The 27,030-nt window shown below is 39.9% G+C and overlaps 1 protein-coding gene across 1 annotated transcript in view; it reads left to right on the top strand.

Moving 5' to 3' along the window:
* LOC140317674 (nuclear cap-binding protein subunit 1) overlaps window positions 1-21,959 on the top strand; it is a 189,229-nt gene extending 167,270 nt beyond the window's left edge. Inside the window, exon 24 of the transcript XR_011917787.1 lies at window positions 21,939-21,959. The gene's annotated coding sequence lies outside the window, so the exon portion shown is untranslated. The remainder of the gene's footprint in view (window positions 1-21,938) is intronic.
* Window positions 21,960-27,030: the final 5,071 nt, after the last annotated feature.

The raw sequence follows: 27,030 nt of genomic DNA, 5'->3' as shown, positions 1-27,030 counted from the left end.
TAACAAAGAACAAATTATTTATTATAATTCTTGAATATAATTTTCATATATCAATGGTTCAACTGAATTTACTTTTACTTGGTACATTTTAACATAAATATACTTTCTTACAACTCACAACCTGCACTGACCGGACGGTAAAATAACTGAATTATATTGAATTGACTTTAATTTAATTAGATAATAATAATTTATCCCAAAATAGGAAACGATGTAGTTGTTGATGTCCTGTAATGTTCTTTGTTGTAGTGAAGCTGGAGCGTAAGTTTAAGTCTCTTTGAGTCTCTGGCTCTGATGCTGCTGCCCCAACTCGGGCAAAAAATTAAATATGTCGATATTAAGAAGCCCACCAAGCCATCGCCGCACGTGACCTGATCTCGCCATAACACACGCTGAGAAGGAGACAATGGCCGTCGCACTGGTATCAAAACCAAATGTTACTTCGCCCTTTTGGGAGCTTTTCCGCTTTCAGCCAAATGAAAAGGGGGCTCCAGCCAATTTAAATGAGGCAATCTGTGAAATCTGCGGCAAAACTGCAGGTGCCATATGATTGATATAAATCATAGAACATCCTAGTTCATTATGGAGAATGTATTTCATGGCAGTTTAATGATTTAATTGAATTTAAAGTTAATTGAAGTCATGATTATTATTATTTACTTATTATTTGTACATAAACTCATAATTTCAGTGAAGCAGATGACAGTAAGCACCTAAATCTTTAAGAAGGTAGCTGTTCAAAGCATGGAGTTAAGGAACTGGGCTGTGGATCACGGGAGAGTGACAGGAGCGCACGGTTTTTCTGACCGTGTTCATAATTTAGTTGATGTCGTGCAAGAAAACGAAGTGTGCATATAATTGGTTACAGTGTCCGTGGAAAACTTGTGCTTTTTATTTTTTGTACTTTGGCGAATAAACCTGTAAAATAAATCATCGTGGAGGACACACTTCTTTCATGGTTTCGCTTTGGACTCCGGTGGAAACCGATAGGTTTGTTGGAAAACCTACAAAAACGGTTCAAGTAAAACCAGCAAAGTCAAGGAATTTAAGGGCTCACCAAGCAAGCTACCATCCAGATATTGGGCTCCTGCCACACAGCCGCGGAGCAGCAGCCGACAGCTTGGAGTCGAGTAGAGCAGAGACAGTGACTAACAGTGAAATAAAAAGTGTTATGAATTGTCTTCTTTTTTATATAACCTTTTTTAAATGTGTAAGCGCCATGTTTCAGAGGAAATATTGCAACGAGTTTAGTATTTTAGTAAATAACAAACGAATTTGCTTGATAGATAGATTTAAACAAAAGAAAAGGTGGTGCGATAATATCGCATATCGCGATATTGAGCCGCCCTGACTCACCTCAGGGGGAATTCCTTAACCGTGACAGCCCCAACAGATGTTGTCAGGTCTCACAAAAGCTCTTTTTTTTTGTACCTTGTCTTGTCACTTCCTGTTTTATTTTGAAATTAACAACTCCTCTCGTTTCAGATAACTTGCCTTTCCTCCCGTGTCATGCGTCTTATTGATTCCCAAGTGTTTCCACCTGTTCCCCTTGGTTCCTCAGGTGTATTTAGTCTGCGTCTCGTTACCAGTGTGTTGAATTTGTCTCTCGAGCTTTCTTCCTCTAGCCTCCAAAGTAACCAAAGTATTAGTATCAAAGATCTTGTTTACTGATGATTTCCTCCTTGAGAGTTATTTTCTGTTGTAAGTTTTTGCCACAGTCATAGATTTAGCTCAAGTGAAGCTTTGTTTACCTTTGTCATTATCAGTAGTATCTCCAGTAGAGGAGTGTTTTTGGTTTATAACTTTAACATTTATACACCCTAGTCCCAACAGATGTCTGCAAAGTAGGCGTAGGAGCTTCTTCAAGAGGTACAGTATCTGTCCAAATGTCTCCAATGTCAACTGTGAAAGTCACCTACTCAAACCGGTTATCATGTTGTTATATTTGTGAGAAAAATTGTAATTAAAATGACACATAAGTCATAAATAAGAAGGTTGGTACTAAAGCAGTTTCTCTAAATCCTTTCTCTGTCAAACTCAGCCTGCAGGCAAACAAAGTGAGGACAGTACTGTGTGAGGTGCTCTGTTAAAAACAGCCTTTTCTATTTTATATAAAGCTTTTACAGAAAAAAAATGGTTAGAAAATATTTGTAGTATTTTGAAATGTAACAAAATGTTAAATCTTCTAAAAGAAATTGAATAAAACTGCTGATCCATTAGCTGACTCAGATGCTTTGACAGCAACCTTCCCTTTAATTCATTCTTTTTCTCTTTTTGCTTTTACCTGTTCTATAAGTTGTTGTGTGAAGTCGACAATTTGCTAAAAGCAGATGAGAACCAGTCATTAAAATGTCATATTAAGGTCATCAGCTGGAACAAAGACCTTCAGACTCATTGGCTAATGGCAACTTCAGCCCAAGAGACCAATTTCACCAAATAAAAAGCATGCTGTTAGCTGATAGATAGTTAGCTTAAACTGCAATCAAGATGGTGGTTGGAAAGCAACTAATTCACCAGTAAAAATGCAGAAGACATCGATTTTCTTTTTTCTATCAGTTGGAATGAAGAAGAGAAAAGCTTCAGAGTTTCAGGATGTAATAATGATGGCTGGCTTGGCAGGGAGTAGTGGTTTCGTTTTATTCAAATCATTTTCATGTCACAGTGTCTCTTGAGTTGCTGCAAAGCTGAAGAGATTCTTGCAAATATCTACATTTGATGCTCAGAGGCTGCTCGGAGTGGCAGGCGCTCCCAGCACCAAAGGCTCAGACAGCACATCATCTCCTATGAGTTTTCCTCCCAAATGTGACCACTTGACACTGAAAACTCAACTGGAACATTGAGCTGCAGTTTTTTTCATACATTCCCTTGTATACACTGATAAAGTTTCTATTCAGATTCAAGCTCAGTGCAGCAGGACTGTGATGCATGGCAGCGTTTTAATGGCTTCCTGTGAAGTCTTCCTGTTGCAAGTTGCTTTATTTAGAAACAAACGGCAACGTCTGACCTCCCGGAAACCTCCATATCCCTCTGAAATCACAGTATTAGCATCATGTAAGATCATGTGTTTCCTCCAGCTCTTTTAGAAAGTAGTGCTGTGCCCTCAGAGCCATTTAAACTCCCCTTCTGTATAAATCCCCTTAAACCACTTTAGCAACTCCAAACAATTCTCTCTCATTACTCATTCTCTTTTGAATTTTTAATCAATTGGAATGAGATGTTTACAGCCAAATTTGTCCGCTTTAACACGGTAAAATGTCACAAAGTTGTTGTGTCTGCTTCAGAGTTTAAGGAGATGCAGGAGGTCCCACCAGGGCCAGTATGAAGTACCCACAACAAGTATGAATGGCTGGAAGGTAGGTTTAGCTTTGATGTGCATCAGAGACAGTCTGGTGACTCTCCCAGCACATTTCCCCACAGGAAGGAACCTCTTTCTGTCGTTTTTGTGCTGTAGCCAACAGATCAGGATGCCATCAAAGTGTGAGTTTCAGTCTCTGAAGCAGTACTAATGAATATGGAAATGATTATAAATGATTATAAATTATGATTACAGCCCATTCCAGGCAATACAGTCTGGAAACGGATGGATGGAGGATGGATGGATGGATGGATGGAAGATGAAGGATAGATGGATGGATGGATGGATGATAGATAGATGGATGGATGGATGGATGGATGGATGGAAGGAAGATGAAGGATGGATGGATGATAGATGGATGGATGGAAGATGATGGATGGATGGAAGATGAAGGATGGATGGATGGATGATAGATGGATGGATGGAAGATGAAGGATGGATGGATGGATGGAAGATGAAGGATGGATGGATAGATAGATGATGGATGATAAATGGATGGATGATGGATGGATAGACTGGGTTCAGTATGTTTGTAGAACTACCGAGTTTGCTCCTGCTAGTCTGGATTGCGAGTTAGCTGCAGGGGGGCGTGTGGATGAAGTGGTCCCAGTAGAGTGCCTGTGTAGAAATCCCTCCGTTAGCTCTCCTTTAGCTGCAAGTAGCCACATAACAGCAGCTATGAGCTAACAGAGCTATAGCACACGTTCATTCATTCATTCTTCTTAAAGTATTGGTGAAATAAAGACAGATAATGCCTTATTTAGAGGCTGCATCCTCTAAGCCCCGTTCACTCCGTTATATGGATCTCCAGTTATCTAAATATCTTCCGAAGGACGCCGACTTTCACCAAACTGTTCTCGGTGAGCAGATGAACGTATTTCATGCCAGAAATAAGGTTTAAAAATACCGGAGTTCCCCTTTAACAGTAAATAACAAGGGGATAAAAGCCAGATGAGTCCTCAGCTCTGCAGAGCTGAAACATCCAATGGACACACTTGTTTGTACTTTTTCTATGGAAACCAAATATCATAAACCGTGGCAACCGTGGCAACCATGGCAACCATGGCAACCATGGCATGGACTGTGTCTTAGGCAGTATAAGTCATTGTTTTGCTCTTACCCTCAGTGGCATCCTTGATGGTTTTGGAACATATAGCTGTGTTGTGTGGTCCTTACCTGAATAAACACATAAAAGACCCTTTGTTCATCTCCCATAAAGAGCATATTCTGATTTCCACAGCAGGAGAAAGCAGAAAAGTGCAACAAATGCAGGGAATATTGTGCAGGACAAGACTCAAACTGTTGTTGTTATTTTGTTACAGTAGTTTTAAATGTGATTGTGTTTTCCTTCACTGCCAGAAGATATCCTTGAATATAGCAGATATCCATTTTAGCCCACAAAAGTGTAACTTTGAGTGAATGACTCACAGAGGCCGGTGGCAGCCGGGAGCCTTCATCCTGTTACCAGAGACACAGGTGTATCACTTCTCCTCAGCCACTGACTATCCATCCAAGAAGTGTTTGCCAGAAAACGTGGGAGCAGGAGACAGTAGATTCTCACAAGAAATAAATGAGGTTTACTGTGGCACTGTGACAGCTCAATCGGAACACATTTTTGGAGCAAGCCTCTGATGGTCTGCACAGCCTCAGTGTTGAGCTGTCCCTTTGTAAATGTCACAGACAAAGCAGAAATGCCAAGCTTTTGTGGGTTTTTTCTGGCCGTTTCATGTCCTGCAGCCGAACAAAAGGAAATATTTACATAAACACTGTGCAGATGACCGTATATGACTTGGCAGCGTCAAGCCTCCTGCAGAAAAGACCACATGTGTCCGAGGAAAACAACTGCTTTGGAAGGCAGATCTTTGTCACTTTAAATCTCTTTCATCTCATGCTGGCTCCATGATCACTAGCTCCTTATATCTGTCGTGATAATACATGGGGTTTTTCACTCTACGGTTTATTTGCAGATGGGTTCATTTTGAATCGGAGTGAGAAGAAAAGAACGCAGTGAGCTTGGCAACATGAAAAGATCTAGACGTTGTGAACCTTTCAATGGTAAAGAAAAAGCTCTTTCAGACAATCCAGCAGAGTGATGAACACTCCCTAAGAGGAAGGCATCTCATTATGAAGGTCTACACAATCTTTCCAAATCAAATACAATGGTTTCACCACCATTCAAATGCCTCCAGAACAACAAGGCTACTTTTATAACAACCAAATCAGATTAAATGAGGATAAACTTGCACCAGAGTCCCTGCAGAAGATGGTATGGGGTCAGGATCCAAGGCATCCAGCGTTATCTGTACAGCACATTGTGTGATAACACGGGCTTGCATGTTTTCCAGTGGCAATGAGTGAAAAGTGTTTGATTTAGTCAAATAGATTAACTCTGAAGTAAACAGGGAAGCTCAGCCAAATGCAGCAACACTGACTGAACGGCGCTTCCTGGTACAGATGGACAGTGAAAATTCTTCAGCGCTTGAGTTAATCACCTGAAATCAACCCAAACAAGTTGCATTTGGCACAGTGAGGACAAAAAAACAGCAAAAAAACACCCCCCACACACAAAAAACAGCTGGAGGAAAGTTTAACAAAGGCGGAGGTCCAGTGACTGGTGACGGTTACACTTTAAGAAGTTTTATTACATATGAGTCCCTAAAAAAAGGCTTAAATTACTGTAAATTAATTAAGAATCTAGAAGCTGAGAATCTACACTTTCTGCCCGTGTTCATTAAATAAATCTAATCTGAACTACATAACATTTGTTTTGATGTCCAAATAGTTCTGGGCCTAAATACTTAGGACTTACTTTAATAAGCAAACTTTAAACATTAACATGACAGTAGTTACTGAAACTGATAAATTCTACTTGGTGCTGGAAAAGTCAAACAAATTGATTATTCTTCTCAAATTCTTCTTTTTACAGCAATTAATTATGATTACAGTAAGTAATTAACACACTTTTCATGCATGCTGGGCTATTTTATCGAGGCATTTTTAAACCAATCGTCTTGAGTTGTCAGAATGTGAATCTCAAGCTTTTCCTGTAACTATCCAGCATGATGAGTCCTCTTTGAGTTCCAGTCAGACAGTAGAGTAGCTCATCTGCTCTTTCTTCAGGATCAGGATGAGACTAAATCTCTGCTGAGAACTTTAAGGTTCTTCAGAGTCTCATCAGTAAGAGAGAGAAAGTGGGATTCAGGATATTTCGCTCACTATTTGAGCAGTTTTATAACTGCAGAATAAAACGATTACTTATTATGAGCTGAAATGCTTCTTAACCGGCATAAATCTGCTATCATATAGAACCGCCATCCAATAAATACCTGAAGGAGTGATGCAACTCAGTGATGCAACTTCAGGCACACACATAATTAAGCCTGTATTAATGCACGGGCTTGAGCCCCGGGGCCCGATGCAAGGCTCGAGGAAAAAAGAAAATCATTGCTCTGACTGCTGTCTGCTGGGCGGGAAGATTAATGTATCGAATAAATTTAAGCCACTGTGATTGGTTAATGACTATGGCTGTCATCTTGTGATGTGCCAGTCAGTCCAATGACTGAGTTGTGGTCTTTTAAACTCTGCCAAAGTCGAAATTGTGAGTAAAGGAAAAAGAAAAATGGCGGGAAAGAAACCAGAAAGTGGAGCTCAAAAACTAAAAAAAAAAATCATTAAATCATTACCTATTAACAAAAATCCCCAAACTCGCGGGATATTTCAAAGCTGCAAGCCCCAATGGGGACAGCGGCGTTGCCCAGGCGACAGCGACGTTACCCAGGCGACAGCGGCGTTGCCCAGGCGACAGCGACTAAGGAGCCGGCCGGCACAGGTTAGCAGCAGGCTAACTATCATAAGAAAATGCAGTTATAATTTAGCACGACATCCGATTTCAGTCAAAGTTATACTGCAGGGATTCTTGAAGCATCATTTGATTTATTATTAAGTTTGTATTCCCGGTGGCGGTGGCGTGGAGGGCCTTGAGAAAGCGGTTAGCCCCGGGGCCCATGGTGCTGTAATGTGGGCTGGCACATACTCCCGTGTTCATGGAGAGCATGTGCATCGTGTTTGAAAGGTAGCACTGAATTTACTGCAGGTGTGCGGCTCTCGCATGTCGATAATATGTCTGGGGAAGCCAAACCTGATCAATGCTTTGTACCACGTTAGGATGATCTGACCCTGAGACGTTTATCTCAGGCATTTATGTGCTGATGCGTGTCAGCCAGGCACCAGAAGGTCTAAGAGACCCTTAACTTAACAGAGCCAGAACTGACCTGCTGTTCTGCACATAAGTCTTAGTATAAAAAGCTATTGTCCTCTTTGTCCTTGGTCTTATTTCCTGTATTACTTTGCCTCTTGGTACTGAAGACATCAGAGCACATGGTCAAATAAACCCTCCTAACACATGTTTACAGCTCTTTCAGCCAAAGGTCTCTAATTTGAATCACCAGCACAAACTTATTATTCAATCTGGTGAACGAATAAGGGCACATTATTCTATTGCTAGGCACCCCGGGGCAATTAGGGGTTCAGTGTCTCACCCAAAGTCACTTCAACATGAGGACCGGATGATTAAACCACAAGTCTTCCAATTAATGGATGACCTTCTCCAGCTTCTGAGATGCAGCTTAAACTTCTGGGAGAGAAGTGCACTGGTTGGACACATTTCCCAATATGAGAAACAAAACCTTAATAAGTTGGACCCATTAGTGTTCCCATTAAGGAAGGTCTGGAACTCAGCGAAAGGCTGCCCCATTATTTTTAATACTGAGCACATGAATAAAACTAATTCTGACTGCTTTCAGCTGACAGCTCTGGTGTGAATCTCACAGAAGCCTTTCTCTCAGGTGGCACAAGTCTGCGATTTTCACAAATGTTTTACTTTCAGGAGGATTTTTTAGTTTAAATCTATTAACTTGAAGCTGAAACCTGAGAATAAATGAATCTATTTTATCTCAAATTTGCTGATTCGGAGCAGAAAATACTCAACAACAGGTCTTATTGGTGGTGACATTTGCTCTAATAGATAAATAGATCCATAAAATCATGTTCAGTTTCAATTCTCTTTAGGGCTTCATTGACATCTGCTTTGATGAGAACAATGAGACCAAAGAAAAGTTGTAAATAGCAGTAAAAGCAAAGTCTGACACGGTTTAAAAGTATAAACACCATAATCCATAATTCTTTTCAGCCACTTTGCTCCTGTGAAACACCTTATTATCCATTTATTATCCAGTATTGACTTTCAGCCTCTTCAAAAGTAAGAAATGACTTATTATCTGGTGAATTACTGGTTAACAGGGTGTAATTTGCTGTTTTTACCTGCTCAGCTTGATCCTGCATGAATTAAAACTAAAAATGTTAATATTCCTTCGGCCATTATCCTTCACGGCTCTCATGTCAAAAGTTCAAATGGTTCAGTGAAACCCTGCTTCTCTTTCATCTCCCTCATCAGGCTTTGTCCTTGAAGTGAAGATGGTGGGCTCTTTCTCTTCCAATGAAGAAGAAAGCCTCAAAGTTTCTTTGATGTATTTCATCTGCCCCACATCTGAGAGCCTTCAGGCTCAGAAGAAATGAAGGAAGAGCTTACAGGTCTCTCAGCTGTCAAGAGTCCAGTCAGTAGGATAAATGTGAAATTAAACATTCGTATCAATATTACAACACTCTTCGAACACTCCTGGGAAATGGTGATGATTCATGTGAAATGGAACCAGTTTAATTACTAATTCTAAGGATATTTAGGCCACAGAATGAGGTATTTATTGTTGATGGAAACATATCCTCATCTGTGACTCCAGCACAGAGTGTAAAACAGGAAAAAAAATATAAGAAATAGCCTTTAAAAAATACAAACCCTTTGCTGGACGTATTTTGACTGGGTAGATAACACTTTTCCACACTTTTCCATCTAAATCTGTCTCGATATTCTTTGAAAATGCGGGGGGTGCTGATGCAGGTGGAAGTTCCTGGCCTGTAGCCCAGTCATTTCCATCTCTTTGCCTACTTTCCTGTTTTCTTTCCACCACGATTAAAAGCCTCAAAGAAATCGGAAAAGAATTAAGTAAGAAACTAACAGAAAAAACAAGTTTAATTGTCTGCATTTGTGCTGGTTTAAGGACTAAAATATTGAAGAAAAGAGACTTTGCTCAACATGTGACTGAGAGGCCTCTAACAAAAGATGCTGTTATTCATCTTTTGTTAAAGAGTCATTAATTCAGAGAAAAGTTACTGAGTTTGATTGAGCTGAAGTGGATTATAATAGTCTATTTAATGTTCACTTTGTCTCTATAAAGTGAGGTGATGTTTGTAAAAAAGCAGGCAGCCAAAACCCTGTAAAACCTTAAAAAAGAGCGACAGAAAACAACAGTTCAGCACCACATATCAACATTAACATAAAACAGATTCTACTCAGGAACCCACCAGGGATTATGGGTAAAATGTCTTACAAAGCTGCTAATTTATCTTTAATGGACTCTCACACATTACTTGCCAGTAACACACATATAAAGAGGCTGTGCTTATTTCACACATACATGTGGGTGAGGTTTTTCTTGGTTAGGTACCAACAAGCATTGGCACTTTGATGTTTTAATTCTCTGGAGGCAAAGGAAGTCTGGATGCTTGGAAAAAAAGTGTTTGTTTATTCCATTTGCCTGTTTCTTAAAGAAAATGCCTTTATGCGTGTTACATTCGGCCCAAATTGTCACAAAGGTGAAAGGTCGGACGTCATAGCCTAAAGTAGGGCTAATGGTGCTAATGGTATTTATCTTAAGATAAGAGAGCTTGAGAGACAAGTCCAAATCAGTTGCTTTTATACTGGTCTGTTGGCACTTTCACTTTCACAAAGTGACTAAAAAAAGAAGTTAAATCTGCAGTAACACCATTTATTTCTGAATTATTCCACATGCAACACTACCTACATGCAAGAAACATTTCAGTGTGACAGTGCAACATCGTACTTCCACTTTTCATCTCTCAGCTGAGTCGCCTTAGCAACATTTCCACCCTCCACGAGAGAAAAGAATCTCACAGTATGACAGGAGAAACTACACAACTGGATAAATAAACAGTGCACATGATTCCCAGTCATCATCAGTGGTGTTTCTCAGGGAATTCATGTCCATAAACATCTAATCCATGAAGAACAGCCTTATTAGAACAGCCTTATCCTCTGTAGTGTGGCCAGAACACACACAAAATGTGCAAAATGGGTGTATTCTGTTGCTAAGTGACCATATATATTAATTAAATCAGTTTTTCTGTTTGCTTGTGTGTAAAGTCTCATTGTTCCCAGTCTTTTGTCTGTGATAATGAGCTGTTTTGTTCTCAGTGTCTTTGTCATCACTCAACCATCAGCCCTGTCTCTTACCTAATTATTCAAATCTACAAACAACAGCAAAAACATCGGTGCCCCATTGGCTCAGTAGCATTCAATTAAAAGCATCAATCCATCTTTGAAGCTTAAATACAAATTATCTTTACAAGTTTACTATTCGAAAGAAAGACTTCCTGGTCTTACTCCGCATAAGGAGTGCAGGATCTGATGAAAACCTTATTATATAATTCAAAGTCTGACTACTTCATGCTTCTTAAAGTCCATATTTTTGTCACCATTCCCCCAAATCAAAGCGGTATCTTCATGGAGCCTGGCTGTTGTGGGCAGAAGCAGGCAGCCCTGCAGTGAGGAACACTCTCAGCACGGAGGTGGCAGAAAAGTGCTGTTTGGCAAGAACATAATGTCTGTGGGTAAGCTTCATGTTCCTCCACTTCCAACAGCTTTTGGTTCACTGGAAGATTTGTGTTCAGTTTCTTCCTGAATATGTTGCACACCGAGCAAGACGAGTTCATTTCCATCTTTATGTAAACAGGGGATTGAAAGTGTCAGAAATTGATTCACAAGAAAGGTAAAAAAGAATTAGTATGAGAGCAATACATGTATATTTGAAAGTTTTCTCCTGTTATTGCAGTAATAATCATAATTATGCCTTTTTGCCACAGTAATGACAGTCAGATACATCCAAAGCCCCTTTTTTAGAGCTAGAAATCCCCAAATTTCTTTTGTAAGACACAAAATTCACGGTGTAATTTCAAGCTCATCATCCTGCTGCGACAGCTGCTGCAGCACCAGGAGAAATGAGCCCGGCTGGTTTGAGAACCGGCCACAAAGCATAGAAGGAGTGCAGGAACCCGTGTGATTATCTCAATGCTTAAAACACCATTAATGTAATGAGTCGGAATTTAATTGTAAATACAAATATATAATTAAGACGTTATCTCACTAACTAAATTGGATACCTTCAGGTGTGATTTAATTTGTTCTCCAACATAATAGGTCTGGAGATGAATATTGGCTGTGTGTAAATGTATGGAGGCAGACTCTTCTCTCTGTATTTCATTCAGTGTTTCTTCATGAATATATTCCCACTGAACGACTGCTTTTATCTCCAAACAACACAGGCAGCGTACTCCACTCACTACAATCTCCACTTCTAGTTGATCTTCCATTTTCTGCACAGTTAAAGCAGTAAGAGCAGCTGGAGCTTCAAACGCTAAATTCACACTCAGAAAAAAAGGAGCCTAATTACATGACAAGAAAGACGGGAAATTGAATTAAAAAAAGATCAATTAAAGCATTTCTGCACATATCAACTTTGAGCTGGACATTTTTTTTTGGTTATAAAGAGTAAAACAATAACAATAATACTGGTTTTCATCTGCTGTGTGCAAAGTTTGAGGGACCATAAAACCCAAAATGTGAAAGTATAGGAAAATGGAGACATTAAAGTGGCAGCTCTGTAAAGGTCTGGCATGACCTAACAAACATAGATTCATGCTCAATCAGCCAACAGCATACACAAGTGCTGCTAAACGGCCTGGGCATGTCACAATAACAGCGTTTGACATGCTGCAGGGCTCGGCTGGTCGATCCGAGGGTAATGGCCTCAGCAGCATGCAGACAGCGGAGGTACCGCTGCTGCTAATCCCGCCGGGTTTGGGGGCCATTATGGAGAGGTGGCCAGCAGCTCTGCAATGTGGTGATTGACCTCTAAGATCACACGAGGCAATTAGCAGCAAATGAAAAGCATGAAAAAGAGCTGATTGGATTATTTTGGCTGCCTCTGCACGGAGGCTTTTTTGGCAATGTGAAATGAGGAGGAATACATCTCTTCGGGAGCTGCAGAGCACATTGAGGGGAAACAGGTTTTTGCCTCTATTGCTGCTCTGTTGCTGGATGTCTTTTGCTAAAATAATGAGGGAATGCAGCATCATGTAGCTGACAGGGTTAGCGCAGACTCATTTTCCTGTCTCAGTTCGCTTTGGATGACTAAAAGATCAAACCGTCATTAAACTTCAAAGGTCTGTGTCGTCATCACAGAGAATTCCCCAGCAGGTGCATCAACTCTGTCAGGCTGAGGCAGAAAAAACACTGTCTTTTGTCTTTGTTTGCCCTGTAATCTCCTTTTGAAACCCTTTTTTTTCTGGGAAAACATTCAGATATGACTGAATTGCACATATCCCTGCAGCTGTGGTCAGGGTCAAAATTTACGGCTCTTTTCTGATTTTTCTTTCAAAACCTCTGGCTAACAGATCCATCTTTTAAATATGTGTTGTTTCCTCAGTCAGAGGAGCGAATTTCACTGTAGTTTATTCAAATTTCATGCACATATCGTCTCCTCTTCACTTAAACCTACATTTACATAATATGAGCAGCACCAAATAGCAGCACATTTAGCATTTTATTGGTTTCCGAAGTGGGCTGCACCAAGCAGGAAGGTCAAACGTACAGGCGGTGAATAATTTACCACTTGAATGCTAATGAAAATCTGGTCTGTTTGTCTTTTTTTCTCCCAGAGCAAACTCATTTGTTTAAATTAGCAGAGCCTGGATGATGTGCAGAGTGTCACGCAGAAGATGCTGGCTACCTTAAGCGTCACATGAGGTTTATTCTGAATGATGACAACCACGTGGGTGCTGGCATCTGTGCACTGATGCATGTTTCATGGCTTCTGCATGAAGTGGTGATGGCTGGACCACTTCGTTTTGCATCACAGGTGGCTTCTAAATGACACAATGGGAAGTTTTTAAACAAATAACAGGGACAAATGCTTGGTTAGAGAGGGAGCATTCAGAGCTTTACATTATATACTGTAGCTCAGGAACAGATGACTCACTGCAGCTGCATGTATGTTACCAGCTGTTCCAGAGACTCAAACTGGTGCCGGTCACAAATCATTTTGTGTAACCTTCAGGGTGGAGTTGAACTTTAATTCTGAGTATTAAGTAATTATTACTGTAGAAACGCCTGAAGAGATATACTCAGGCAGCAACCATCTAGGCTGGATCAAGTAGAAGCAAAGGAAGTCTCAAAGTAAAGAGGCTATAAAGTAATAATATTACTAATATTATTATTATTATAAGTGTTATTAATATTGTCAGTTTAAATATACAATTTTTAACTTTAATACACCAACAAACAACTAATATTAACTATTGTAAAGATATAGAAGGGTAATGGTGTCCTTATCTCTGTGCTAACAGAGCAATAGTAAGTGAAAAAGTATAAATAGTGAAATAGTATGTGAAAAGTGCTCGTGGACGAGTGTGCACATGAGGAGAAAAATCACAGACATGTTTACAACAGGTTCATCTGTTTCCAAAATATAGCAGGTCACAGTTAAAATAGCACCAGATAATCTGACTGTGTTTTACTCTCTGGCGCCCCCTACTGTTACAGGATGTAACGCCATCGTTATAGAAATTAATCTTCCTGTGAGCACAGCAAATTAATTCTGAACACAAACATAATTATATTCTTATTCATATTTGAAGGCAACATGTACCTTTTTTCACTCCCAAACCAAACCAACTGCAACTGACCTCAAAGGTGAGAAAATGCTAAATTATTGGAAAATATTTGGTAAAATGGGACCTAATCTTGGTTCTCTTGTGTAACAGAACAAGGTTTAAAGCCATCGTCCATCCTCTCTTACCTCGATCAACGCGCCAAATCACTTTTGTGACAGTTTCATGTTATTAAAACTCAAGAATGTTACAATTTGCAAAGAAAAAACAGACGAGTAAAGGTTTTAGAGCACAGCTCATTCACTCCGGTGAGAACGTCCATCTTACTCAAATCTGTCGTTCACATTGTCAAAATCTGATAAATATCCTGCCATGTTGCACAAAACTATCAGCAGCAAACTCTGTGTGAAGTTAGCCGACTGTCACAGAGCACGGAGTGAATAAACTGTGCTGCAGGGGGGCGTGTGGATGAAGTGGGCCCAGTAGAGTGCCTGTGTAGAAATCCCTCCGTTAGCTCTCCTATAGCTGCAAGTAGCCACATAACAGCAGCTATGAGCTAACAGAGCTATAGCACACGTTCATTCATTCATTCTTCTTAAAGTATTGGTGAAATAAAGACAGATAATGCCTTATTTAGAGGCTGCATCCTCTAAGCCCCGTTCACTCCGTTATATGGATCTCCAGTTATCTGAATATCTTCCGAAGGACGCCGACTTTCACCAAACTGTTCTCGGTGAGTAGATGAACGTATTTCATGCCAGAAATAAGGTTTAAAAATACCAGAGTTCCCCTTTAAGTACAACAACAGTAAACCACTGTTACTAAACATAATTATTCACTCTCTGCACACATGAAAACACCAAAACAATTCTTCTTATATCTAATTATTTTTGGTTAAAGAAGACACAGACCATTCATCTTGTTACCAGTACAGAATCCTAAAAGCCATAATCCGTGATGGTACTGTATGGGTCACGACCCTCCTGCTGTGAAAATAACCATGTCTGCTTTAACATGATAAGCATAACCCTGCAAACAGAGGCAGTGCAAAGTAAATAAAGACAACCCAGCGTTTAGTTTGTGACAGCGGTGCATGTTGTGGCGTTTGCAGTGAGGCAGACTAAGATTAATCTTGTTTATCCTCCATACAAACCCAGGAGTGATCACATAATGGTGTGCATCAGGAGAAAAGGAGGAAGATGAGGAAGGAAAGTTGTACAAAGAATGAGTCACCCTACTGGAATTAGCTGTACTCTTGCAAGGCTGAACTTGTTAAGTCAAAGGAGGAGAGTTTAAGCATATGCATGAGGACTGTAATTATGTTTCTACAACCCATCAGCGGTCTGCATATTGCCTTGGGAAGTAGATGTGAGGAAGTGATGAAGAATGGTCTCTCCACAGTCACTTGTGCACTGCACACATTTGCATATGGAACCTCAGCTGTTCTCTGGAACACCCACATGATTAGACTCAGAGTTTTATTTGCAGCAGAAAATTCTCTTTTTACAATTTAGGGTCCTAAAAATAATGTTTTGCGGCTCACATCTTGATGTATTTCTATACTAAAATGGAAAATAAAATCCCCAAAGGCGAGTTGGTGGAGAAGGAACCAGAAAAAAGCATAAATATGTTGGTGTGATGAAGGTTATTCGAGAGTTTTTGTGATAGTTGTTTGCGTTTCTCTATGATTTTTTGCTCTGAGCTAATTCAATATGTTATAGTCTTAAACTTTTAATTAAAAGGTTCTTTAAGAAAGAAGGAAAGTTCAATCGATTTGTGCCAATTTAACTTGTTCATATTAGAAATGCACTTTTATGGTAAAAATCATGATTTCTGCACATGTTTAGTTCCATTTATTGATTAGATAATTTCTGTTCAACTCAACTTTATGATTATGCTGCACTGCTGCAGTATATATTGTCACAGATATGTTGTTGTTGTTATACATAGATAACAAAATTAAATTAATATATCATTATATTGGAAAGTTGAAGTGCAGCAGAGAGGATTAGACATTCCAAGCTCTGCATTTTCTACAGTCTCTGTCTGCCAGTTTAAGCCATGTAGAGAGTTAAATAAGCACCTTAATTTTATTCTAGCTGCCACCTTGTCGGGGCTTTGAAATTATCTGTCTTATCTGCCAGTAATTCACATTTCCCATGATGATTGAGAGAACAAATAGCTTAAACTTCCTCCTCCTTTCTTTCTGTTTTGATCTTGCGCTGCATCCTTAATTTCTGATCTTAAACTCATCTTTGATTTATCATGAACCGCACGAAAGGGTAAAATATTTAGCCTTGTGCTCTGATGTTAATTGATCGAAAGAGTTTTTTATTTTCTGTTCTGCAGAAGTTTATCAGCTTTTTTCTTACACAAATCTCAGTTCAAGCATGTAGAAGTGTTATATATATATGAAAAAATGTCCATGCAAATAGAATATTGCTTCTTTCAAACTGGACAGAACTGGACTGTTTATGGGTCCCCAACAAAACCCACCGCATTACAGGCAAATTAAATTAACAATCAATGTTCTTTGCTTCAACTGTCAGGAAAAGATACCATGTGCTGGAGGTATGTTTGTTTCTAAGACATGTTAAGGAGTGGAGCTTCATTCTGTGGAGCTGTGCAGTAATGATTTATGTAAATATAAGGATGCGGAAACATATTGCATCACAGGAGCCTAACCACCGGGAGGCATATTAAAATACTCTCTTCAAACTTGGTGCATCTAGAAATTAAATATAATTGAGTTCAAATGAATACGGAGCTGGAATAAATGGGATCTTTATATCACCAGTGGAAGGTTTGATTAGGAACACTTTCCATAAAATTATAAGTCGGAGAAATTAGAGGAAATCGCGTGACTTCATTGGAAAATATATCAAATGGAAAGTAAGTTTTGAGACTACCTTAATTTTATTCTAGCTGCCACCTTGTCGGGGCTTTGAAATTATCTGTCTTATCTGCCAGTAATTCACATTTCCCATGATGATTGAGAGAACAAATAGCTTAAACTTCCTCCTCCTTTCTTTCTGTTTTGATCTTACGCTGCATCCTTAATTTCTAATCTTAAACTCATCTTTGATTTATCATGAACCGCACGAAAGGGTAAAATATTTAGCCTTGTGCTCTGATGTTAATTGATCGAAAGAGTTTTGTATTTTCTGTTCTGCAGAAGTTTATCAGCTTTTTTTTTACACAAATCTCAGTTCAAGCATGTAGAAGTGTTATATATATGAAAAAATGTCCATGCAAATAAAATATTGCTTCTTTCAAACTGGACAGAACTGGACTGTTTATGGGTCCCCAACAAAACCCACCGGGTTACAGGCAAATTAAATTAACAATCAATGTTCTTTGCTTCAACTGTCAGGAAAAGATACCATGTGCTGGAGGTATGTTTGTTTCTAAGACATGTTAAGGAGTGGAGCTTCATTCTGTGGAGCTGTGCAGTAATGATTTATGTAAATATAAGGATGCGGAAACATATTGCATCACAGGAGCCTAACCACCGGGAGGCATATTAAAATACTCTCTCGAAACTTGGTGCATCTAGAAATTAAATATAATTGAGTTCAAATGAATACGGAGCTGGAATAAATGGGATCTTTATATCACCAGTGGAAGGTTTGATTAGGAACACTTTCCAAAAAATTATAAGTCGGAGAAATTAGAGGAAATCGCGTGACTTCATTGGAAAATATATCAAATGGAAAGTAAGTTTTGAGACTACCTTAATTTTATTCTAGCTGCCACCTTGTCGGGGCTTTGAAATTATCTGTCTTATCTGCCAGTAATTCACATTTCCCATGATGATTGAGAGAACAAATAGCTTAAACTTCCTCCTCCTTTCTTTCTGTTTTGATCTTGCGCTGCATCCTTAATTTCTGATCTTAAACTCATCTTTGATTTATCATGAACCGCACGAAAGGGTAAAATATTTAGCCTTGTGCTCTGATGTTAATTGATCGAAAGAGTTTTGTATTTTCTGTTCTGCAGAAGTTTATCAGCTTTTTTTTTACACAAATCTCAGTTCAAGCATGTAGAAGTGTTATATATATATATGAAAAAAATGTCCATGCAAATAGAATATTGCTTCTTTCAAACTGGAAAAAACTGGACTGTTTATGGGTCCCCAGCAAAACCCACCGGGTTACAGGCAAATTAAATTAACAATCAATGTTCTTTGCTTCAACTGTCAGGAAAAGATACCATGTGCTGGAGGTATGTTTGTTTCTAAGACATGTTAAGGAGTGGAGCTTCATTCTGTGGAGCTGTGCAGTAATGATTTATGTAAATATAAGGATGCGGAAACATATTGCATCACAGGAGCCTAACCACCGGGAGGCATATTAAAATACTCTCTCGAAACTTGGTGCATCTAGAAATTAAATATAATTGAGTTCAAATGAATACGGAGCTGGAATAAATGGGATCTTTATATCACCAGTGGAAGGTTTGATTAGGAACACTTTCCAAAAAATTATAAGTCGGAGAAATTAGAGGAAATCGCGTGACTTCATTGGAAAATATATCAAATGGAAAGTAAGTTTTGAGACTACCTTAATTTTATTCTAGCTGCCACCTTGTCGGGGCTTTGAAATTATCTGTCTTATCTGCCAGTAATTCACATTTCCCATGATGATTGAGAGAACAAATAGCTTAAACTTCCTCCTCCTTTCTTTCTGTTTTGATCTTGCGCTGCATCCTTAATTTCTAATCTTAAACTCATCTTTGATTTATCATGAACCGCACGAAAGGGTAAAATATTTAGCCTTGTGCTCTGATGTTAATTGATCGAAAGAGTTTTTTATTTTCTGTCGTAATGGACCATGTCCTGCAGCCTAACCACCGGGAGGCATATTAAAATACTCTCTCGAAACTTGGTGCATCTAGAAATTAAATATAATTGAGTTCAAATGAATACGGAGCTGGAATAAATGGGATCTTTATATCACCAGTGGAAGGTTTGATTAGGAACACTTTCCACAAAATTATAAGTCAGAGAAATTAGAGGAAAATATATCAAATGGAAAGTAAGTTTTGAGACCAGATAAGATAACGACGAGCAAATTGTTGATCAAGGAGTTAGTTTGAAAGTATCGTCCATCATTCTGCAGCTGGACTTTATAAACTTCTTTCCTTGTATGCAGCAACAGCAGATGAATGGGTTGGAACAACTTAGAATATTATATTATACTGTATATATGCATAATGTCATCCTGGCTGTATATTTCATTTAGAAAATAACACAGAAAACTGAGTCATTGTTATCAGCTCCACAATGCTGTGTGAGCAAGCCAGCATTGTGCCAGCATTATCTTCATCCTCCAGGCAACAGCATGAAAAGCGTAATAACGCTTGAAAAAGCTGCTGTTTCTCATCTCAGGCTCTGAAGTTGACCCTAGTTTGACCTGCTTGGACCCTGCAGGGGGGGTATTACTGCTGAAAGACGCTGAGTGGAATGAGGGAAAGCTAATTTCCATCATTTACTGTAATTTCTGTTGCGTTCCTCCTGACGGCTGCATAGGAATTGAGAAGCAGAAGCCCATAAATCAATCCACTGGGGATTGTGCCTCAAGACAATACTTTCATGGCACTCTGCAGTCACTGTGCTAAATTGGTTGGATAAGGACAAAGGCATGAGGAAGATTCAATACTTTTCATGTAGCCTGGGGTTGTGAGCAATGACAACGACGTAAGCTTGAACAAAGCTCCTTTTAGTCACTGTCCAATAAGCGAAGAGGCTTCATTCATATGAAAAGTCTTTGAAAGTTTAACTACATCCTGCTGGGCCATGCTCACTGAACACTGTAAATTCAAATCCTCGTATAAAACTGTGGCTGTGTTCAGATTATCCTCTCATTCTCTCACTCAAATAGTGCTCACAGTGTAGAGGACTCCTGGGGGGGGGGGGTCAGGGTAGCTTTGATGATGCATTTCAAGCACTTTCTGAATGCAGTGGTGCTTCGTAATTATGCGGCATTGGATATTAACAGTTAATGCATCATATAAACAAACAACGGCAGGATAAGTGCATGCCAAATCTGAACTGATGGACAGCGAAGGTGGCCAGATTTTGTGAAAATGAGGTGGGGGGGTGCTGAGTAGTGAGATGTAGTGAATGCATACAAATGTGTCCACAGTTAAGGGTTCTACGGTGAGATAATGAGCTTTATTGGCCTTTAAGAACATTGTGGCCAACAGGCCTATTAACTCTGAACTTTTCAACTTTTTGCCATCACACAAATACTTTTGTTTGTTTTTTTTACTGAAATCTAGAGGAGTAGCATGTTGAGAATTGATGCACAGGGGTGTGACCAAGCATGTAATGAAATTAAATTATATGAAAAAATACTTTATTTCTCCCAAAGGGAAAATTGTATAATGTGACAAGTAATAAGCATTGGGTGCTAACACAGCTTCATCAGCATTTTTGTATTATAGCTGAAGTTTTACACCAAGATAAATGCCTCCTCTTTGTCCAGATTGACTCCAAAATTGAAAAGAAATATCTTTGTGAGCTATACATTAAAGGCTTTTATATTTATTTATGTATATTCTTATGTGTGAGGCAGAGAAGATGCAGTTTGCAACAGGTCAAAGTACAGAAGAAGGAATTATTTTCTTATCTTTGTACCTGAACTGCAGGGCAAAACACAACCATTCCCATCTGAATCCCAGGTTATAAAGGTGCATTTGCCTCAGGGGTGCAGTGGCTTGGATGAGCTTTAAGTGAAGCTGCTCTCCTAAAGCTCTGGAGCAGCAGCTGGGAATCCAGCTGGACTCTCTGATGTGTCGGTGCAGCTGCTCCCAGAAAACCCACGGTTGGGCTGTGCTAACGACAGTGTCTCACCTGATAAACTGCTTAGCATCCTTCCACTTTGAGCATAAGATCCTAAAACAAGCAGCCGAAGCACTCTGCTTTTGTGAGAGTACTCACCTTAAAGTTCATGTTCTGTCTGGAAGAGATGTGGAGGTGAAGATAATATGCTTCCAAATGACACAACAACTATGAGAAAATGTGCCGGAGAGCTATAAAACATCCAGTAATTTTAGCTGCTCTGTGATATTACTGCAATTGAAAAGAACCAATGCATCAACTCGCTTTTTGCCGATCGCTGAAACAAAGGAGCCGACATGCCAGGCTGAGGTGAAAAAGATGTCTCCACAGGCTATAACTGAAGATCAGAGTTATAATCTGTGGTATGTTGGAGTAAAGATGAATACTGACCGGCTAAATCTAACAAAACATGCAGAGGAGCAATAGACATGTATTTAATCTACATCTGGATGTTAATTTCCCTCTTCTAAGTGACATTTGCATGTCTGAAAATACCTTAATCGCGTTCTTTCCCCAACATTGAGCTGGGTGTTATTCAAAACTTTGCATTTAGTTTCTTTTGAGTTTAATTCAAATCCAGAGTTAACAAGAAACACTGGATCTGTGCTGTAGGTGTGTCTGGCAGGACTGAAATAGCTCAGATAGATGGGATGCTGTCTAATGCAGCCGCATGTATGCCAGAGTACAAATAAATCTAAATTTAGGTTAAAATGTCAGAAATCCAACAACAGGAAATGTTGACCATCTGCCAGACCAGGTTGTCTTCATGCTTTCGGGCTAATGACCCGACTCTCCTCTGCCTTCAGGCCTTGAGATGACAGCAGACAGCACTGAGACCACTGTTGTGCCGTAGCTCCCATCTCACTCCATCTTTTAAGTGTCATGTGCAGAAAAGTGGGGCTTGACTTTCCACCCAGAGCAACTTATTCTCTTTGAAAGATCACGAGTCCACACAGAGCTTTGGGGAAACTTGGCTGGCTGATCAATCACATCTTACCACTTTTAGTTTGAACCCATGAGAGCTTCTTCTGATTCTCACACCTCAATACTTTTTTAAATATGTTCCTTCCTTTAGGGCAAAGTGCTTTTATTCCCCCTCTTTTCCCTTTTTTGTAGTATTTTAAAGAAAGAAGAAGTTTTTGAGAAAACTGTCAAAGCATTATGAAAAGTTTCTAATACTTAGTGGGAGGTGAGGAGCAGCTATTTCAGCAGCTTTCTGCACTTGCTTACATCATCCATGGATGTTAGAGTTCAAAATGACAGTAACATACAGTCTGTCTTCCCAGGCCACACACTGTGCTGAACGTCACCTTAAATACAAAGTTCTAATTCAAGAATTGTCACTGGAAGTTCTGGCTGTACCCACGAGTCCTTCAGTCCCTACGGCCTTACGCTGATTGCTGAAATGATTTTATTGGCTTTCTCATGGCAGATTTGGTGACATGGTCCTCTTTGACTTGCTGGGGTCACCCATAGAAAAGATTTGCCATAAGTGAATTAGTCCCTGAGACACCACCAAGATTTCTTAAAGGGGAACTCTGGTATTTTAAAACCTGGACCTTACTTCTGGCATGAAATACGTTCATCTACTCACAGAGAACAGTTTGGTGAAAGTCGGCGTCCTTCGGAAGATATTTAGATAACTGGAGATCCATATAACGGAGAGAACGGGGCTTAGAGGATGCAGCCTCTAAATAAGGCATCATCTGTCTTTATTTCACCAACACTTTAAGAAGAATGAATGAATGAACGTGTGCTATAGCTCTGTTAGCTCATAGCTGCTGTTATGTGGCTACTTGCAGCTATAGGAGAGCTAACGGAGGGATTTCTACACAGGCACTCTACTGGGACCACTTCATCCACACGCCCCCCTGCAGCACAGTTTATTCACTCCGTGCTCTGTGACAGTCGGCTAACTTCACACAGAGTTTGCTGCTGATAGTTTTGTGCAACATGGCAGGATATTTATCAGATTTTGACAACGTGAACAACGACTTTGAGTAAGATGGACGTTCTTACCGGAGTGGATGAGCTGTGCTGCAGGGGGGCGTTGATGACGTCATCCCAGTAGATGAGTGTGTAGAAAGCCCTCTATAAGCCCCCCGATAGCCGCCAATAACAACAACACAGCAGCTCTGAGCTAACAGAGCTATAGCACACGTTCATTCATTCATTCTTCTTAAAGTATTGGTGAAATAAAGACAGATAATGCCTTATTTAGAGGCTGCATCCTCTAAGCCCCGTTCACTCCGTTATATGGATCTCCAGTTATCTAAATATCTTCCGATGGATGCCGACTTTCACCAAACTGTTCTCGGTGAGTAGATGAACGTATTTCATGCCAGAAATAAGGTCCAGGTTTAAAAATACCGGAGTTCCCCTTTAAAGTGAAAGAAGAGATTATGTTGGTTGAAGGCTGTCTTTTGCAAAAGGGTCCAGTTAGAATGAAAAGCAGCAACCCAGGAGAGCTAAATTCAACCAAGTAGCTTTCTTGTATCTTTATCAACCTTTGTCTCATCAACAGATGATGAACATGACCTTTTTTAACGACCTTTCGCTGTCATTTGCTAACTATGCAGAAGGAAGTTGGGGGCTGCAGAGTTCACCAACAGAGAAAATTAGGCAGGCCAAGCGCTGAATGTCAGATTCTTTGGAGGTTCTCAGCGGCCTGGGTGTCAGGTGTGGAAAATGGCAGGTCAAATATCTTTTTGAAAGCTGTCCCATCTTTTAAGTGCTTGATTCATACTGATGAGCCTCTGTGTGTTTCACTCTGTGCAGATCAGAGAGTAAGACTGATGCACAGCTGCCCAGCAGCTCTCACTGCCCCACATGGCTGAATGATAATTCTGCCCATCAAACGTAGAGCTGGACTACAGAGCAGCTGCACCTGTTTTTTGAATAAACACCAAACCCCTCCTGCTGAGTCTTTGATGCCTGAACAGCCTGATGAAACCAGTCACACATAGTTCAGACTACAACTATTCTCTCTATGGTGCTAATAGCTGGCTGCTGCTGACCTGAGGAAAGGCACGCTTTAAGAATACCTCTGGAGTATTTCTCTGTGATGCCTGACTTTAAACCACAAGATCAGCAGCCTCGAAACTGCAAATAACATGTGTACTCAATCCAAGATCAAGTGAAAAGTTATCAACTCACTGTTTGGGCGACTTTTTGAATATATATCCTCTTGTGGAATGGTTTAAGGGTCCCTTTAGTAAATAGATATGAAATCTCAAGCATCTTCCCAGGTCAAATAAGCTTATTAAATATTCCAGAAAGTGGGCTCAGTGAAGGTTTTTTGCACCTTACAGAACTTCCTCTGACAGAAATGAGTGGAATTGAACTAGTTAAGTTTTAAAAATTGATGTATAATTGCTCAAAAAGAGACGCATTTTGGATTTAAACAGGTCTAAATGAAGACTTTGACCTGAAAACACATTTTTTTAGTCATCCCTCATCTTTTCATCTCGGTCAGATGTTTACATTGTAATAGACTTTATGGTTTGTTGATCATTCAACTCGTCTGGGGAGCTTTGAAGAAATGGATATTTGTCCATCTGCTGGTGTTTCTTTGTCTCATTAGGAGCATTCACACTGAAAATGCCACTGACTGAATGCCAATGACCGCTCCAGCACCTTGGGCTTGCATTTTATTCTAAACTGAGTCAAACACTGAACCCCATAAAACAGCTTATTATAAAACAGACCAGAAGTCACACTGCCAACAGAGGCGTCAAAAACATTTTCACTTATTGATTTAGAAGAATACTTCATTTGATAATGCCACATTTTGTCTGTCCAGTCATTGTAAAACAAAATCAACTCGGGCTGCAAGCAGCACTGACTCGCGCTCGCGCTTATGTGCCCAGGCCTGTCGTCTCTGGCGAGTTTTGAGCTATGTTTGCAACTACCAGCAGGTGGCGCCGTGACAGATGTCACTATGGCCATATGTGCGTGTTCAGGCCGTGTCCATCGTTCACTTTATGACATTTGGTCAGGATCGGACAGTGGATGCAGAAGTTATTAGTGACTTTGCGTTTAGTGGTGAGTCGTCAAACTTTGAGGCCTCGCCACAGCCACACCCTTTAAGGTATTAGAAAGCTTTGCAAGACGTTTTATCCCCCATGGGTTAAGAGTACCCTGGCCAAGTTTGAAGCCGTTAGCATTTAGTGTGTAGGACGAGTTGGATCATATGCGAGGTGTGGAAATGGGCAAAAACGTGGTCAAATGGCAACTTCCACCCAAAATGGCCGCCTTCCAGTGGCCCTGTCACCATGACGTCCAAAGGCTTTTTTGTGCGTCTGGGCATGACACATGTGTGCACCGAATTTTGTCATCCTACACCAAAGTGACTGCATTGTGTAGTGGTGTTTGCAATATTCTAGGGGGCGCTACAGTGTCATTTTGCAAAGCAAACGCCAAATTGTCCCTGTCGTCCCTGGCGAAATTGGTTTGGAGCAAGTTTCGTAAACAACAATAAGAATAATTATAGTTTGCAGTTCACTACTCGGGCCCTGAATATATCTTCACTTCCCTTATAGCTCCAGTGATTTCTGCATTAAATGTCACCGTTTTGAGCTCAGCAGAACCACCACAGCTCTGGTTTTGAGTGGTTCACAGGACCTTTTCTCATAAGAAGCGATTAACTGTAAAATGAAACGGTCTTCTTTGTTGTTGGGATCAGAAAAAAAAACACTTCTTTACCATGAGACGCACGAAACAATGACTTCATCCCAGCCCTCATCCATGTCCAGGGTCACTTCATATCAAAGACAGAACATCGCACGGCATCCTCACGGACACGTCCACAATGAAACGTGCATTTTGATGCTGTTGCTCCATCATTTTCTCATTTTCCTCGCAATCATATCTGCCTGCCTCTGTTTGGAGCGAGTGCGCTCCATGGGGAATCGATTAAATTATGCATGGGAACAAATTGATACTCTGAGCTAAAGGTGGCTCTTATCATTAATTTCTCTCCCCTTCATTAGCCTATTATGATTCAAATGAATAATTGAATTCAACATCGGAACCGAGAGTCTGAGTGTGCTGAGTCGGCCCTTGGTTTTTAGGTGCTTCTGGGTGTTCTGTCTGAAAAAAATGATTCTCTCGTCTGTCTCATTACCAGTTCTTGGAGGTCTTATTATTTTAACTGCCACATGTAATGGGGATGCTGATTTAATGGTAAAATCTCGATTCAAAAAGAAGTTTTTTGTTTGTTTCTCAACTGATTTTTTTTTTGTCCCGAGCTTCATAAAAGCGATGATTCATTCCCACTTTTATTCTGATAAAATTTGTAAAAGGCCTTCTTCACATAATGAAACCCATTTAATTATTTCTCTGATTTATCGGAACATTGATGCTTAATTTCTTTTTTGGATATCTGCCAGCTCTATAAGATAATGAATGAATGATAGGCTGCCCTGAGTGCTTTAAAGCAAATCAAACCCATAATCTGTAACTAAGCTGGGAAGTCATTTATGGCCTTTATGGCTCTGAAAAAACAGACGTTATGTATGAAACTATATTCCATATAACTATGAAGCATGCTTTTTTTCACACTGTTTCTCCAGACCATCATATCCTGTATAAAAGAAACAGACCAACTTGTTACACAGTGATGTTTGGTTCGGAGGGAACCCTGAAAGCATCACTTTCTAACACGCAGCTGGTTATATCATATGATAGGTTGCCATGGAAACGTGAAAAAAAGAAATTCACGGTGTGTTTTGATGCCTAATAACGATGTTTCCCGAACCTTAACAAAGTCCTTTTAATGTCTAACTACGTAGAAACACAATAGTAGAGCGAAGGAAGTCAAAATAAAGAAAGAAAAAGTAAGAAGTTGTCTATGACGTTGCTGCCCTGCGACCTGCTTACGAAGTCTGTGTCACTTCCTCATGGGCCAGTTCTAACAAACATGTTACTTTTGTCAAGTTTATGCCGTTAACATTGATTCCTGCTCATGTAACCATTAGTGTGAACTATCTGTCTGCAAGTGAAATAAGAAAGAAGTGGAGATTCAGGAGGA

Source organism: Leuresthes tenuis, unplaced genomic scaffold (assembly GCF_036924035.1).
Source record: "Leuresthes tenuis unplaced genomic scaffold, fLeuTen1.0.hap1 SCAF_11, whole genome shotgun sequence".
Classification (NCBI taxonomy): domain Eukaryota; kingdom Metazoa; phylum Chordata; class Actinopteri; order Atheriniformes; family Atherinopsidae; genus Leuresthes; species Leuresthes tenuis.
The sequence above is the reverse complement of the archived record's forward strand: the minus strand, read 5'-3'. Positions and strand labels throughout refer to the sequence as shown.